Raw genomic sequence first — 18,574 nt, forward strand, 5'->3', positions numbered from 1 at the left:
CAAGGTTATTTTCAAAGACAAGCAGATGCTAGGAAAACACGTTAAGTAGGGAATCAAAGAAACACTTGCCCTTTATTGATTGAATAACCTTAGAAACTATCCCCCGCAACCCTCAGACCCTCAGAATCTTTACTACAAAGCGGGGGACAAGGACGCTTGCTTTCAGAGCACCGAGGTGAGGATATGGATAAAGTTTATGTGGAAGAGCCTCGAACAGTTGGAACTCACATTTGGACCTCTGCTCCCCTCCCCACGACATCCAACTGGTTTATCGCTCATTAATTCATCAGCTAATAAATATTCATTACACACCTGCTCTGTGCCAAGCACTGTGGGCACGGCAGTGGGTGAGAAAGCACAGAGCTGAGACTCAATATGCAAGGCAGAGCACAGGGTAGCGTTTGCTTGCAACTCTGGCCATTAAATCGCTCACTCTCCATTCTCGCATCTGTAAAATCGCAAATACAATATTACACTATATTACAACCCTATCTTCACAGTGGGCAAGATGAATATTTAGCAAATAACAGCACAATTAAATACCTGCTGCTGTGATATGTGCTAGGAAAGAACTATGGAGCACTAAAAGGTGAATAGCAGGAGAGCCTTCTGTAGTCTCGGGGGCTTGGTTAGAAAGGACTTCAGGAGTAGGAATGCACGCATATGGGAAGACAAATTTGGAATAAGACTCTTCCCAGGTAATGCTTGGCCAGCCAAAGAACTGCTGAAGACCAATAGAGTCTAAGAGCTTAGCAGATACGTTCAGAGACAGGGACCAGGATGGCCATGACAACAGGTAGGGAAAGTCTCTGAATTTCTGAATCTCTAAAGGAAAGTCTGTACAGTGAAAGATGAGATACAAGAGGGTTGCTGGGCTGGACGTTGTCCCAGTGCAGTCCTGAGATGACAACAAGAGGCTATTTTTTTTTTTTTGAAACAGAGTCTGGCTCTGTCACCCCCCGTAGAGTGCCATGGTGCGATCATAGCTCACAGCAACCTCCAACTCCTGGACTCAAGTGATCCTCCTGCCTCAGCCCCCCGAGTAGCTGGGACTACAGGAGCACACCACATCCAGCTAATATTTCCTATTTTTGGTAGAGACGGGTCTGGCTCTTGTTCAGGCTGGTCTCAAACTCCTAACCTCAAGTGACCCTCCCGCCTTGGCCTCCCACAGTGCTAGGATTACAGGCCTGAGCTTGGCCAACAAGAAGCTATTAAGGTGCAATCATATCTTTGAAATGTTAATCAACAAGACTTTTTCCTAAAATTTTCCCCATTGTCCCTCCTCTGCTTCTTGCCTTCCTCATCCTCACCCCAGTCCCTAGGATGCCTGTGCCGCTTGCCTTGCAGGAGAACCTGTCATAACAAAAGTAAGGCAAGAAAACAATTTTCCTAGATGTTATTTCCAAAGTCTTTAGGTGCAGAAAGCACTCTGGACATAAACAAATGTTCGAAACAAAGAGATTTAAAGCATGTTGAGCTTCCCAAATGAGGGAGATGGAGGAAGGTAGAGTTCAATGTCTTTGCCCCTACCTCTCGTGTAAAAAGTACCCCCGTAGCTGGGGACAGAGAAAGAGACTTGGTGTCAAAACAATGAGGGTGAGTCTAGCGGCACTTGTTCTGCCCCTGAAATGTGGCCAAACCCAAGAGAGGTATGAAAATTCCCAAAGCAGAAGAACACTCCTTCTACAACCTTACGAAGTGGCCAACCCCGGGGAGGTACTGGCTGAATGCCCCATGCAGAGGCACATGGGCAGTCTCAGTGCCCCGAGTGACAGGGCGTGGTGACTCTGGGCTCCTAGCCCCTGCATGGACATAGTAAACAAGCTGCCGGAGTCTGGGGGGCACAGGCACAAGGCACATCAAGATGGCAAGTCACCAAGGCAAGTGACCAGATCCCAACAGGCCAATGGATACCTCAAAACTTCCTGTTCGAGGGATTTTGTATAGATAACTTTTAGGAATCACTGGGACCTTAAAGTTTCTGAGGTGACTGAGATCAAACAACACAACCTTCATGCAATGAGGGCCAGAGGGAAAGATGGGTTGCTATATAAAAACAGAAAGTTCTATGCTAAAGCATAGAACTAAAGCTGAAGCACACCTTAGCTTGTGAATGGACAGTCACACCTACTGTACCTATTTGCTACCAGGTCTTAGCTGCCAGATTTGCTTTCTCATCATCTGAGCTGTTCCTGCTCTTCTTTGTTACAGCTGAAATTTCTGCACTTGTGTTAAGCCCCAGTATCACTGCAAAGACTTTTTTTTTTTTTTAAGGGAAATTAAATCATTACAGATTTGGCTGTTATTATTGTGAACCTACGTGTCCTGCTGTGAAGTGGCCTCCATTTAATAGGCTGCAAAAATAGATGAAAAGGACAGCAATTACGATCTGCTCAGATGCAGGAAGTGAGTTCAGGCCCCAGCACCTGGAAGTCTGTGTGTCCTGGAGCCCGCGGAGCTGTTAGCAGCTCTGCCTCGAGTCTCGCTTTGAAGTGTGTCCAGATGGGGCTTTGAATCCCCAACGCTGGCCGCTGCACACTCTCCACTGCAGGACTGGGAAGCATGCTCTTGTTTGATGGCATCTCATCTAAGGTGGTTTTCAGCTTTTAAATAAATGAAATTACTCCAGCTTCAAAGTTATTTGTTCCTTGGCAAAGGGTGACACACATTCTTGGAGGAAGAGAGAAAGGATGAAAATTCTGAGTCTTGCTGGTCCCTTCTGGAGTTCCCTTTTTAGGTCACTTTCACCAATTAGCTCTCAGAGATCCTTGCTGACAGCAATTTATACATGAAAATCCAAACCAAATGAGCCCCAGCTGTGGGGCAAAGGCTTCCATGGTAAAGCAGACAACAGATTAGAAGCTGGTTCAAAAAATACACTAAGCATGGGAATTGAGCTAAGGAACCTCAAAGAGGCCTGGGCTCCAGGGAGTAAGTCTGAGTCACTCCAGCCATTTCCCATCTCTCGGTCCTTTTTCTATTTTTTCCCCTGTTGTTTTATTCCTCATGGCTGATCCCGGGCCCTGTCTCCCTCTCCTTCTGCATCTGCATTCAGTCACTTGGCCCTGAAGACCGAGCACGGGTTTAAGAGTTGAAACGCATTTTAGGGTCTGTTTCTGCCAACCTCCCAGAATAACACTCCTTTGTCCTTATAAAAAGGAGATGGGAAATGCAAGGGCGGAACTTGGAAGTAAAATTCAAGTCAATAGAACAATAAACTTTGTAAATGGAAAGTGCTTTTAGAGTGTGTCCTGGGCAAGGTTATGCATTGTTTGGGAAAAACGAAATTTTAATAGACAGAATGTTGCACTCTACGTGCTTTTCAAAATGACGGGTTGGCCTTGTGGCAACTAGCTTTTTGGTTAGCCTAGGAGAATCATGCTCTTTATGTGATTTTGCCATAACTTAATATTCACAGAAATGGGACTGTGCTCGGGGCACCTGAAAGCAGACCAGAAGCGTTTCCCTAGATAGCAAAGGGACACGAAGGTCCCTGCAGTGCCTGGAGAACATTAGGGAGCAGGGAGGGCTAGAAAAAAACAAACAGTCACATGCCTATCGCCTATTTGTATTAATCTGCTAGGGCTGCCATAACAAAATACAATACCACAGACCGGATGACTTAAACAACAAAAATGTATTTCTCACACATCTGGAGGCTAGAAGTCCAAGATCGAGGTGTTGGCAAGTTTGATTTCTCCTGACGTCTCTCCCCTTGGTTCGCAGGTGGCCTATTCCTCGCTGGGTTTCCGCGTGTTCCTGACTCGCATGCCCACATCATAGTTGTGCCCCATAGTTCGTGTGTTTAATGACTAACTCTGATATAAGCCAGAACAAGAGGAGTGTAGCAAGAGTTAGGAACAGACACTTCCTGAAATACACAACGGGGAGAGGGCATCTCTATCTCAGGCCATCAGAAAAGGCTTCATGGAAAATCTGGAAGATGGGTTGTAACAAATGTGTAGGATTTTGATAGAGAAATTGGGAAATACAGAGAACATTTCATGAGACAGGAAAAAGCAATTGTACATAGTCCAACCAGAAAAATATGGAAGGGAGGCATATTATAGATGGTTAGAGGATCAACTAGTGTTAATTTAGTAGACAATGAGGAACCACTGAGGTTTTAGGAAAGGTGTCAGACTGTATTGGTTTTATTTTATAGAGATTACTCTAACAGCAGTATATTTAGTGGGTGGAACAGGATTCTGGAGGAAGGGTGCTGGATTAGAAGTGATTACAGTAGCCTAGGAAGAGTTACCATAGGGCTACAATCAAAACAGGGAAAGGAAAGTAGATTGGATAGAGGCTTTCAGACAGTTGTCATTGAACAGAAATGGGTTTGGGTGGCAGAGTCAAGAAAAAGACTTCCTATATGATGGAAATGAACAGAGAATTTTGTAGAAAGAAGGCATGACAAAAACCAGGAGCTAGAAAGTATGGTAATAGTCCTCAAAGATGGCCCTGATCAATCTCTCTCTCCTCCCAGTACCAGCATGTTGCCATTTACCCCAAGAAGTGACACCTATTTTCTCTCCCCTTGAATGTGGGCTGCCTTGAGACTGACTCTGGCAGGTAGATTGTGTCTAAAGCGACATTCTAGACTTTTTAGCACAGTTCTCAAGAGATCTCTTCTTGGAACCCATCTGCCAGGACGTAAGGAAATGTTGACCAGGCTCTCGAGTGGTTAGAACCCTGAAGGAGAGGGCACCGTCTTGGGGTTTCCTCCCAGCTGAATGAATACCGAAGGCGGGACCAGCGGAAGAACCGCCTTGCTGATCCTTAGTCGACACAGAGAAGTATGAGACGTAATAAACCATTGCTATTTTACACCACTAAGGTTTGGGGTGGTTTGCTACACAGCAATAGATAACTGAAACATGGGGTTAAGCTCTAAAGGAATCGGTATGCATCTTCTCAGGCTGCCATAACAAAATACCGCAGACTGGTGGCTTCAACGGCAGACATGTGTTTTCTCTTACTTCTGAAGGCCGGGAGTCCAAGGTCGAGGAGCCAGCCTCGTGGGTGTCCGGCGAGGGCTCTCCTCCTGGTTTGTAGACGGGCTTTCTCTCGGTGCCCTCCAGTGGCCTTTCATCTGCGAGCGCCAGAGTGAGGGTGAGCTCTCCAGTGTCTCTTCTTATAAGGACACGAAAGCCATCGATGAGGGCCCTGAGCTTATGACCTCATGTAACCTACTTTCTTCTTTGGAGTTTCCGTCTCCAAACAAAGCCACACTTCAGCACATGAACTGAGGGACGCAAACATTCAGTCCACAATAGAAGCCTTCTCAGTAGGAGAGGTTTTATTTTTTTGTCAGAGGCCAGAAAAAAGATAGAGAGATGGATTAAACTCAAAACCTTGGCAAGGCTTGGAATTACTGCACAACCTAACACAGTGCCTAGCCCATAGGAGGAGTTCAATGAATCTTATTGAATAAACAGAAAAATGAATTATTTTATTACTTTTAGGTGGGGTCTCAAAGTAGAAGAGATGTTTCAAGGACAGTTTTATGGGTAGTATTATGACTCAGGGAGAATAATTAAACTGATTCTCTTTGAAATAGGCTATCTGAGAATTCCTAAAGAAGATTGTCTATGATTACATATCAGTAGTAAATGGAAATGCATACAGTAGGTGTTAATGCACGATTCCTGGGGAAGGAGCAGATAGATGGCCAAGGTAAGTAGAGGAAGAGGGAAAACAGGAGAAAAGAGCCAAGCAAAATAGGAAAAAAACATGACACCGAAAACTGTGATAATATTTCATACATGCATTGATATAAAATAGTATATAGTGACAGGGACCACCCATACAAGAGAATGAGTGGTTCCTTCCAAATATAAGTCACAACACAAACAGAGATAAGATGTCACTGTGATGGAAAGAATCAAATGTTCAAATTGCAGATAGGAAGCCAGAGCTCGAGATAGAATTAATAAAAGATGGTTCATGAATTCACACAAGTGCTCACAAGAGCCTGCGTGGGCTTATTTTCCAGAACTTCGCCAAACTGGTTTCATTTTCTCTTTTGGTCAAAACGCTAGACTGGGAATCCAACAGGATCTCATAGGCATGATACATCTGGATTTCAGCAAAGTATTTTATTCAGTAACAATTTTGCAGGAAATGTTAAGAAATGGCTGGCTTTAATAGATCCTGCTCTTCTGGGAAGGAAGGTTCCTAGCAGTTTGGCCCAGGTCTTGCTCTGGGCCCTGTTCCAGGACAGTCTTTTATCAATACCTTAATGATTTTTTTTAATTGTCAGATTTCCAGACAATAAAAAGTTCTGAAGATTTACTAAAATATTGGATGGAGATCTTAACAGGCCAGAATAATGGATCTAAACTGAAAAGATAAAATTTAACAGAAAAAAAGTACAAAATCGTACATATAAGTTAAAATGATAGAATGGAGCAGATTTTGTTTAAGTGTGGTTTGTATGGAAAAATAAACAAAAGAAACTTGTGGTTTGGCTGACAGCAGGCTCAAGAGGAGTCACGTGTCCTTTAACACTGGGAAGTTAATAACCTCTCCGACCACATTGCTGAACATGTGGGTTCAGACAAAGGGAGGCGCTGGTCCTCGTAGTAACGGGCTGCTAGTCTGAGTGTGTCTGGAATGTCTTTTTTTTTTTTTTTTAATTTTGAGCAAAGGGGAAAATCAAGGTAGTAGAGATGCTAGAAGCCACATCCTATGTAAAATTGTGAAGAAACTAGGTTTTTGGTGCTCTGCCGTGAATTACATCTGCTAGTCCAGTGCCACCACTTAAAACAAACCTCTGCCCTGCAGGCTTGTCCATGGTCCCACCCTGGATTCTCTGCTCCCCTCCTTTCCCTACTTCCTGCTCTTCCTGGCTTCTCACCCAATGACAGCTCTTCTCCCTGGCAAAGACATTACCTATTCATCCATTCAACTAGCAAATATTTATTGATCAACTATGCTCTAGGCGGGTTTTCTAGGCATTTTGAGAGGCAATGAAGATAACAAATAGAAATCCCTGCTATTGTGAGGCTAACATTTTAGAAGGAAGTGACAGACAGTAAACACTAGACTTCATAAATGAGTAAGTCGTACGGTATATTAAAAAGTGATAAAAATGCTACAGAACCAAAGGACAGACCAGAACCGCATAAAGGGATTGAAGGGCACCAGGAATAGGGGGAAGCATTTGCAATGGTCAGTGGCTTTGTCAGGGTAGGCCTCCCTGAGCAGGCAACATTTCAATAAAGTCTTGAAAGAGGTGAAGGTGTCACCCATGCAGCTGCACAGGAGCGAAGCGTCCCAGCGTCCGGAAGGGAGGAAGAGAAGGAAAGACAGCAGGACATCAACTCAGAGAGATAACAGAGCCAGGTGAGAACTTCAGCTTTGCCTCTAATTGAGATGGGAATCCACTGGAAGGTTTTGAGGAGAGGAGTCACATGATGTGACTTACATTTCTGAAGGATCACTGGAGCTTCCGTGTGAGGGACAGATGCTGGAGAGCAAGACAGGAGCCCAGGTGGAGGCGGCCATGATCCAGCTGAGCAGTGGTGCCACCCACAGCAGCATGGTGGCCATGGAGAAGGCGGGACAGTGAAGCAAACAAGACTTCCTGGATGTCCAGATATGAGATATGGACAACAGAGAAGAGTTGAGGCTGGTTAGTTTTCAGCCTGAGCAGCTTGAAAGATGAAGCTGCCGTAGACTGGAATGGGTGAGGCTGCAGGTAGAGTGGCTTTTAGGAAGAAGATTAGAAGTTCAGCTTTGGAGATAGAACGTTAGAGACGCCTGTTAGACCTTCAAGTGGAAATGTCAAGGAGATTGTTCATTATATGAGATCTACAGACATAAAAGTGGAATGTAAGTGAAATGTCGTTGGCATTTTAAGCCATGAGACTGGATTATACTATCAAGGGAGCGAGTGCAGACAGAGAAGGGAAGAAGATCAAGGTTGAACTCTGGGACTCTGACAGCAAGAGGCCAGGGGCATGGGAAAGAGGGAACAAAGCAGAAGAGGGGAGTCGGGCATGTTGGAAAACCCACTAGGAGAGTGCGTGTCATAGAAACCAAGTGAAGAAGGTGTTTCAGAGGGAAGGGGGTGATCATCTGGGTCACTTGCTGCTGGTAGTCAAGACAGATGAGCCCTGAGAACTGGCCTTTGGCTTTAGCACCATGGAGTCCGTCAGTGCCTGTGACGGGAGCAGTCTCAGGGGAATGGTCAGAGAGAAAGTCAAATTGGAGTGGATTTAAAAGGAACAGATAAAAAAAAAGAAATTTTACTACAAAGGAGCCATTGCTAGAAGTGGAGTCAAGGGAAGATTTTTTTTTTTAGGCTGGGAGCAGTAACAGAATGTGTGATTGCAGCTGGGAATCAATAGAGATGTAGGAGAGACAATCAGGAACTGCTGGAGCGATGTCCTTTGGTAGATAAGAGTTGGTGTGACCTAGTGAGAAGCATGGAGAGACTGGCTGTCCTTGAGGGCACAGAAGGTCATCTGTGGAAGCAGGTGGAAAGGTGACTGTGACAACAGACATGCTGTGGGGGTTCTGTGGGCTGGTGGACGTCTGAGAAAGTTCTCTTCTGGTTGCTTCAAATTTTCTCAGATATGGCACTCATCTCTGATTCATTCCTAAACCATGATGTGAACTCTCTCAATTCTAACGCTGTCAGCATCTTAGGAAAATGCCTCACTTGCCCTGCTAGGCTGGGTAGCTAAAACTTTTATGCAAAACCTTTGGTACAGCATCCTTGTCTGGTCTATCTTAGCCACCACAAGAGGAACCTAAAACATGTGTACATCCTAGAAAAGAGAACATACATAAGGAGTACCACTACCTGAACTTCTGTATTTGCAGCATGGGTATTTCGTGCAATTTTAACAAGTAAAGTGAACATGGAAAACCCAAAATGTGAAGTTAAAAAATATATTGCTCGAAAATGAATTGTTCTATCTGTAAGAACTTGGACAAGTAAATCGACCTGTATAATCAATCCCATTTCTTTATCTGTAGGTAACAGAAGTACCATTGGCCCTCTGTATCTGTGGATTTTGCATCCATGAATTCAACAAACCCCAGAATAAAAATATTTTAAAAAATACAACAATAAAAATAATACAAATTTTGAAAATATAGCATAACAACTATTTACATCCTATTTATTATTATAAATAATCTAGAGATGCTTTAACATATACAGGAGAATGTGCATAGGTTATATGCAAATAGTGTGCCATGTTCTGTAAGAGACTTGAGCATCCACAGACTTTGGTATCCACAGGGGGTCATGGAACCAATCCCCTGCAGATTCCGAGGGACAACTGTATACACTTCCTTCTGTTTTTTCTGGCATCCCTCCAAATTATGGATATTTGAGCTCCTCTCCTAATCCATGAGATGTCCAAAGATACATAGGTCGTGGATATTATAAGGATCATCAAGAAGGAGCATGATGAGGTCTCACAGCACAGGAAAGAGCAGAGCTTTGCCCATAGTGAAGCAGCCAGGCTGAGCCCTAACCCTAACCCAGGACTCTTCTGGTCTGGCCCCTGCTCCTATTGTTTCTGTTTGCCTTTATGACAGTCCCTCCCCAGCCCCTGCTCTAGCTATGCCCCAGCCCAGGACCAACTCACGAGTGGTTTCCAGAAGAGCACATCCATCTGACGTCTGGACCCACAGCCCCTGCATTTTCCTCATCTTCATCTCCCCACTCCACCCCCCACTGGCTCTAGCTTCATTCTAAGCATGAGAGTGGCCTAGCAGCCCCTACCACTCACAGGACGGCTTGCTGTGTCACTCTGCTGTGCTTCCAGCGTAGACAGGCAGTGATGGTCACTAGGAAAATCACACGGTTAGAGACTCTACCCTCTACACAGGACATACTTGAGGCTTCTCCTTGTCTGTCTTAATTGAGTCTTGTGAATAACACGGTCCGTTTAGAAGGCTTTTACAACGTGAATTATGATGGATAAGTTTGAGTCTCGAAACTGCCTAAAGCTAAGTCATCCAATTAGCCCTAGTCATTAATTAAAATGCAACAATATTAATAATGGGCCATGGCCTTATCTCTGCTCTACCAACATGAAAACGGCATTTGATCTTCATTCTTCACACACACATAGTAGAGAGGCAAACAAATTGATCACTGAGTGGTGTAATTAAGGGCCTATATCAAAAAATATCTCCCCCACCTTCCTGAGTATGGTGCTGCTAATGACAGTTACTTGGGTTAAGGTTTATGTCTCCAAATGGCCTCTGTTAATAAGAAAACGCATAACCCGAGAAAGAAGCTCGTTAGGATGGCCACCTTCAGTCCTATGTGCCAGTGATCAGCCAACCAGACCAGCAGTCTGCTGCACGTGCCAGCAAGTTGTCCTGTGAGAACGCCACCATGTGAATGCAACTTTCAAGGAGATGGAAAGCAAAGGTCAAGACCAGGAAGCCACCTGGGGGCACTGCAGGGGGAAGGAGCCTTAGGCACAGGGCCATGCTGGGCTCCTGCAAAGGAGAGAGGGAGAATCTTACCCTCTGGGGCCTGGAAACACACGTCCCCATAACTTAACTCCCCAACTCCAATCCATCGTGCGATCTGAGAGGATGTTTCACCAATGACCATAAGGCAGCTTAGACAGAGACAATAAAAGATTAGAGCACAGGCAGCCTTCTCTGGGGTAAATAACAACATTGCCAGAAGACTGGCCTTATTTAATTTAATTTGATAAATGCCTAGAAGAGAACTGTGTCCTCAACTCTTCAAGTTTGAGAAAGGCCCTAAGATCTCCAAGTAAATGTAAACTGGCAGACTGATTTAGCAGAGAAATGAAAGAAAATTACTATTCCAGATGAAATCACTCAGGTTAGTGCTGCTTTCAGAAAAGGGGTGGGTTATATCTTCACACACACGAGTGGCATCTCACACCAGCGTGTCTGAGGCTGTCTCTGCCCGGGCCACCTCATTTACGTCTGTGACTTCTCCCAAGCACCATGTCTGTCATCCCTGCGACCACCAGTAGGTTGATGGTTGACCATTAGGTGGACTTTTCTCTGCCATAACGCCCAGGACCCTAACACACTACGGTGTGAAGGCAGAGGAAGAGACATGGAGTGCATTCCGGCTTGTTCTTAGGGAATGTAGCAAATCACCGATCTATTTTGCCCCTGGAGCAGCCCTTGGCAAAACTTCAAAAGTCCTAGGTGTATTGTCTGTGAAGCCTAGGGGGGTGGGGGAGGGCAGGAACAAGAAGTAGCCAGGCCCTCCATTACGGTCGTGGACACCTGCTGGTTAGGTGTCCCTGACTATGGAAATGGCGAGGAAAGTTTAGCAGGTCATGATCTAATCAAAAACATTTTTACTTTAAAATATAACTCATAAAGAGTACAGCCAATGCCTTTCAAACTGATAGGCATAGCAAAGACATAAAAAATAAAGGTCGAAACTACAAACTTTCATGCATAGGGTTTTTTTTTTTTTTTTGGTCAATTAATGGCTGCTTTTATTCTGGTTTTCATTTTTATATTGAGGAAAACTTTGAACTTACACTCTTATATGAGTGTTTATAAATCCTTGACCTTATAACTGGGTACTACTTTCTTTTTTTCACCAAAGCTTAACTGATTTAGAGTAATATCAAAAACACTGAAGCACCCACTCGCAGTTAACTAAGGAGTGGGCATTAACTTGCCTCCTGGCACTCCTAGCCACCTGCGAGACGCAAACACCGCTCCTCACCCCCAGCCACGCAGCACTCTCCGCAGCGATGCCTGGCACCCTTCCCCGGGCTTCATTCTTGCCCAAACTCCAACGTCCTTTCCCTGTCCTTCTCGTTCTGTTCCAGTACTGTCCCTAGATAATGTTGTCCAAATTGCACCCAGATGCAGATGATGCCCAAATATGGAAATTGACCCAAGATTCCCATTTTCCAGGCCCCCACAGCTAACTGCCTCTGAACATCTCTTACTGGGCAGCCCAGCTGGATCTCAAGCTCCATGGCTCTAAAAGGAAGTTATCACACCTATCCCAGAGTGTGTGCTTGTGTGATGCCATCTGCCAAGATAATCGCTCTCAAAATCTTGATGTCATCTTTGAATCCATTTCTCATTGTCCATGCCAAGTAAGTTTTCATGGCCAGTAATTTTTTATTCTTTCTGAATCACTCTTCCATTAACCCCCAACTTTTCATTCATATGGACCCTGCCCATGTTTCTCTACGGAGGCTCTTATTTCTTTCATCAGGACTGTTTTATCACAGCCAAACTGGATTATTTGCCTCGTATATCTCTCCCTCTCTGGGTAATTAGCCTCTCTGCTTTGAGAAGTAATTTTCTGCTTCACCCCTGTAAAACCTCTCACAAGTAGAATTAAAATCCACCCTTTGCCACCTGCTGTACACTGGCTCCAGTCTCCCCTTCCATGTCTCCTTTCTACAATAATTCTACCTCATCCTCATACATTGAAATAACAACCACGCCAGCATTGGCCAGTATAGACTGAGTTATGCTGCAGTAACAATCTCAAAATCTCAGCAGCTTCCGACAAAGGTTGATTTCTTGCTTATAACACCAGTTCTCTGGACTAGGCTGTATCCCATGTTGTTTTCCTTTGAGGTCACCAGCAAAGAAGCCCCTGTCTGGAGCCTGATGGTCTTTTGGCAGAAGGAAAACAATAAACGATGCCAAAACCACACAATGGGGCTAAGATTCATATTTCATATGTCACTGGGTAAGATTTCATATTTCATATTTCATATGAATTATGAATTTCATATTTCAAAGCAAGTCAAATGGACAAATCTGGTGTTCATGGGGTAGGAGATAAGATTCTCCCACGTGGAAAGGTCCCAGCAGGGAGTATCAGCAGGTATTTTGAACAAATAATACAATCAACCACATCATTGAAGGTATAGCATAAATCCTACCATGTTTTTAGTGTGTTGATTATTTTTTAGACCAAGGTATTTCAGCCTCACCACCATGGCCATTTTGGACCAGACAATTCTTTACTGTGAGCAACGTCTGTGCAGTGCAGGATGCTTAATGGCATCCCTGACCTCCTCCCAGTGGATGCCAGCAACTCCACACACGCCCGCTCCATCAGACTGGCAGTCGAAAACGCTCCAGCCCATGGGAGACGTTCCCTAGAGGGGCAAATCTCCCCCAGTTGAAAACTGCCCCAGTCCATGAGCCCTTAAAGAACAGAAACAATGTCTTCGTCATTCCTGCGTCTCCGCAGCGCCCACTACTGTAAGTGGCAAGAGTTTAATAATTATAATAAAATGGAAAGGAAATTACAAAACAAATTTTCCTTTATGCAAAAATCAAGGGCAATATTTGTCTGTCAGTTCTCTTTAGAGAAAAACCATGAACTTTAGAGACAGGAAGAGCTAAATTTAAATCCTGGCTTCACCGCTTCTTAAAAATCTGGGAAAGTTGTTTAACCTCTCTAAACCTCAGTTTCTTTGTCTTTATAATGGGGACAGTAGCCTCTCCCTTGCATTTTGTGGTGACATGGTAACGCACGTGGGTACGAGCTACTTGCTGAGTGCAAGCTGTCTGTCATCCTCGGCAACGACGGCAGCTTCTCCACCACACATAAAATATAAGATGTTTAAAAGCCATTTGCGCCTTTGCAAAGAAATGCCAGAAGTTACTCCCAAAAAGAGAGCAGCATGGTCCCAGGAAATACGGCCTGCGTTTGTTTCTCCATAAATAAGACTTGTCGTCAAGAAACTTGAGCTCAGCAGAGTTGCCATAAAACATGGAGCTTGGACGGGAGCAGCAGGTTTCCTGGATGTCAGCAGAATCGTACAGCCCAGGCGAGCAAAGTGCAGAGCATATGCCCTCAGCAGCTTGCCAAAACCCAGTAAGAGGAACCGATAGCAGAGCCAGAGCCCAGGAGGCAGGCAGGAGCAGTTCGAGGGTGCAAACCCCCATACATTCTCATGGAAATGCACTTTATTTTAATAAGAGCTTCACTAAACAAAACCATTTCCAACGGTGAAAAGAACCATCATGTAGCTACATACCGTACAGTCAGGAGCATGAAAATGACAAATTTCTGCAGGTTTTTTTTTAAATCCAGTCATTTGGAGCAAGGTATGCTGACAAGTCAGTGGTTTTGTGGTTAGGAAATGTAACTCGACATCATAGAACCCGCCTTTTCTAAGAGAGTGGCATATTGCAACATTATCAAGACATGCAGCATTTTATATCCAGGCGCAAAATACTTCTTTTGTTTTCAGGTTAAGAAGTGCATGGCATGGCGATCCTAAGCTTAAAGTACACAGAAAGAGAACAAAGGCTCTGTTTATAAAATATAGGTTATACATTCTTTTTTCAAATTAATGTGATTCATCGTCCAGCAAAACTAAATGGGGAGGGCTTGTGGATGTGTATGTTTGATTTCTTTTTTTAAACATCTATGTGAGACTTTCAAGCTGGTAAAAAGATTTAGACTCCAAGGCCCTGGAGACTAACACACTTCCCAGCACTAGCAGCAAACTGCCATCGCAGCAGCCACAGCAAAGAGCTTGTGTTCCCCTGGAACCCAGATTTGAATCCAAAGACCATTGTGCTTCAGCCTGTTCCTTCAGTGAAGCCAGGGGCAGCCAGCTCGAAAGATTAAGCTTGTTGACCCTACACATCAATACTCAGAAACCCGCTGCAACTGGGGTTGGTGTCCGGGTGCTGGAAGCAGATCTCTTCCTCTGCAGCCCAGGCTGCACCCTGTCACCCTCCCAGGCACCTGCCGGCCACCTGGCCCCAAGCCCCACTCCCTCCCTGCAAGCAAGCTGCAGTCACCAAATGACTTTTCAGCACTAGCAATGCCTCTCCTTCTAAAATGTACTTCCTTCACTTGCAGCATTCCTAACCCCCATGTGGAAGTTTGCCCTCAAAGGGCAACCACCTCCTGGCTTACTGAATTCAAACGAGATAATTAAACCAGAGAGCAAAATTCTTTATTTTTGCAGATCTGAAACAAAAGCTGCCATTATATTATGTGCACCTAAAGTTCCACAAGCAAAGCATTCCCAAACGCTTACAAAATAAAAATTTACAAATTTAAAGATTTAGACCCAAACTCCGAAATGAGTACTCACTTTGGTCAAGGTTCTGGAGCTGTCATGCAGTATGTTTAAAGGACTGAAAGAGAATAAATACAGAAATCTTCATTCGAGCATGCATTTAGTCAGTAAATAGGCATTCAGCACCCACTTTGTATTGGCCACTGTTCTGGGCACCCAACTATAGTAAATTTCTGAGATCTACTTGAAGTTGTGATTTAAATATTCGAGATAAACAAATGATAACAAAAAATACATAGATCTATAATTTAGGCTAAAAAAAATAGAGACTTACAGTCTTTGTTTTTGGTGTTTATTTTCCCTTTCCTTACCATTTCATCATGGGTAACCAACGAGAAACATATACTTTCTTAAGTACCTTTTGGTTTTTTTGTTTTTGGGGTTTTTTTTTGTTTTTTTTTATTTGTTTTTTTGAGACAGATTCTCTCTTGTTGACCAGGCTACAGTGAGTGCCGTGGCGTCAGCCTAGCTCACAGCAACCTCAATCTCCTGGGCTCAAGCGATCCTCCTGCCTCAGCCTCCCAAGTAGCTGGGACTACAGGCATGCGCCACCATGCCCGGCTAATTTTCTATATATATTAGTTGGCCAATTAATTTCTTTCTATTTATAGTAGAGATGGGGTCTTGCTCTTGCTCAGGCTGGTTTCGAACTCCTGACCTCGAGCAATCCACCCGCCTCGGCCTCCCAGAGTGCTAGGATTACAGGCATGAGCCACCGCGCCCGGCTAGGCTAAGTACCTTTTGTTTGATATACTTTATGATTCTTTCAACTGCGGAAAGAGTTGCAAAGCAGCATGAGGATTAGTTTTCAGGAGGTAGGAGCAAAAGCACAGTCCTGTCGCTATGGCTGCTTTTTCAAAGCTAAGGCATTTTGCATAAGGAAAAATTGTTTTAATTTGAGGTAAAAAGCATCGGAATTTGGTGTATTGCTATTCCAAAACACTTTTAGGAAAAATAGGACAATTTTCAGTTGTCAAAAACATTCTTGGAACATTGAGACAAAACAATTGAAAGAAAACATTTTTTAAAGGAGGAAAGCTGGTTAATTCTTTTTTTCTCCTTTTTTCCATATACCCTAAAACATACGTAGCTTTCTTATTCAGACTTTTCCCATTTCTTTTGTACAAATGTTTAAAAGATTGCTTTAACTGCCCTATATGTTTTTAATTTCCCCCTATTTTCTTAGTTGCCAAATCCTTGTCATTTGTTCTCCTTGGGAAGAGAGGGCTGAAAATATTGTAGATGAGGAAATAAGTGAGGGTTAGGTATTGCCTTTTCATCTTCTTTTTTCTTCATTCCTAATTGATTTCTTCGGGGAATCTATTGTCGTACTGATAGTCCCAGCACAGGTTTTTGGCAAGTCAGTGCTAACCAAAGGTATCGCAGAGAAAGCTAATTTGCTCTACACAATGGCAAACGCCAGATGGAAAAGGGAAACATTCCCACATCTGGAAATTCTCAGATAACTGTTTCACCTGAACAAATTACTTGAATTATTCGAAATGAGGTTTTTGCTTTTCACCTGGCTGTGTGTTTTTAAAATAGCTGTAAGGGCTAGTAACAAAATATTGGCGAACCTACAACTACCTCCTCAGTTTAGCTTTCTCCAAGAGAAAGGCACAAATGAATTAAGGCTGGTTGGGGCAGTAGCATTACAACATTGACTATTTTGATGTCTTCCATCACAGCAGGAGGAGATACAAGAAAGAAAACCAGGATGCAAGGCCAAAGGTGACAAATGTCCTCTCTCGGGCCATTCTGCCATGTTTTTCTATCATTAGCAATTTTAGAGTCACACACACACACACACACACACACACACAGAGACATGCACATACACAAACTTCTTAGAGATGTGCTTAAGTCAAATGTCAATAAAAGAATACTAGGTTATTACATTTAGTGACAATTTCCACTATAGAACTTACGAAAGTACCTTTTGAACTGTAAGTCCGCCTGAGTGGGGCAAATGTCGCTTTAGAATATATTAATAGAATATAATTAATAGAATATATTAATAATTAATATTTAATAGAATATATTAATACGGCTTAACTTTATCGACATCAGATCTCACTCTGCTGCTGATGAGAATCCACACCAGGAAGCTCTGCAACCGTGTTCGGCTCGGGAGGCTGGGGGGCCGAAGGCCAGCCTGGGGCAGGCAAATGCATCACTGTCTGCGCTGATCTAAAGCGATGTTAGTGACACAGGAGGCCAGGTGCGGCCCAGGCAAAGGGCGGGCAGAAACTAGACTAGGGAAACGACACTGCACATCAGGGCTAGGAGTCAGGCCCAGCAGGAAATGCAACGGGAAGGGGAAAGCCAGGCAAAGGCACGCGAGGCAAACGACTGTGAACACTGAGGAGGGGGACTGCGGTGAGACGCCGATGGCATGTGGCAGCAGGTGCTGGGGCCGCTCAAGACACCCATCCGTGGGTTTGAAACTACTTTCCACTTATTGGTAAGAACAGAGCCCCTCCGCTCCTGCCAGCCCAGCTCCTCGACGGTTCCAGAAGCCAGCAGGGCAGGGGCAGGCCCTCCTCGCAGCTCCACAGCCCCATCCAAAACCTTCGCGCCACGTGTGTTCTGGAGCCCAGATGTTTCCGGTGTTAGAAGGCAGGCAGCAACTTGCGCGGACCCGAAAGGAATCACACGAAGTGAAACCACCAACTACAAAAGGTTACGTGATGTAAGATTGCATTTACCCAGCATTGTCGAAATGACAAATTATAGATGGGGACCAGATCCGTGGTGGCCGGGGCTTAGGGAGCGGGATAGTGAGGGAGCTAGCTGCGGCTGCACCCGGGTAACACCAGGGGCCCTTGTGATGGAAGCTCTTTTGCATCCTGGTGGTGGTGGTGATGGCCACCTGAATCTGCAGGTGACAAGATGGCACAGAACTCAATTCACACACAGACACACACACAGGCACAGTGAGTGTATACAGAACTGGTGAAATCCAAATAAGGTCAATGAATTGTATCCCTGTCAATTTCCCGGTGGTGCTACCCTACTACGGTTATGCAAATGTTACAACTTGGGGAAATTAAATTAAGCAGATACTATGTTTCTCTGTGTCATTTCTTACAACTCTGTGTGGATCTATGATTCTCTCAAAATCCATCTTAAAGGAAACATTTTTAGAGGCAATAAAGCGCATATTTTGTGTGTTACGTAATACTCCAAGCAGCGTCAAACACGTTAATATTTCTGCAGCGGGAGTGTGACTATTCACACCGCGTGAAGTGCAGGTTATAAATGGCCTCCTGTCAGCCTGGGTCAGATTTTGTGGCCACAGGAGTTCAGGTTCAGTCAGATTTTGCTGCCAAATCAGCCATGAAAACATGTTAAATTTTCAGAGCTTTTTGGATTTTGCAAGTACAGAAAAAGAATTATGAACCCAAGTGCAGCTCTGGCCACAGAGAGGAAGGCATGGATGGGTACCGCTGACCCATTGGTTTGCCACCTCCTGCTTTTGGATGCTCATTTCATATTCTGCAGATAAATAT

Source organism: Microcebus murinus, chromosome 29 (genome assembly GCF_040939455.1).
Source record: "Microcebus murinus isolate Inina chromosome 29, M.murinus_Inina_mat1.0, whole genome shotgun sequence".
NCBI classification, from domain to species: domain Eukaryota; kingdom Metazoa; phylum Chordata; class Mammalia; order Primates; family Cheirogaleidae; genus Microcebus; species Microcebus murinus.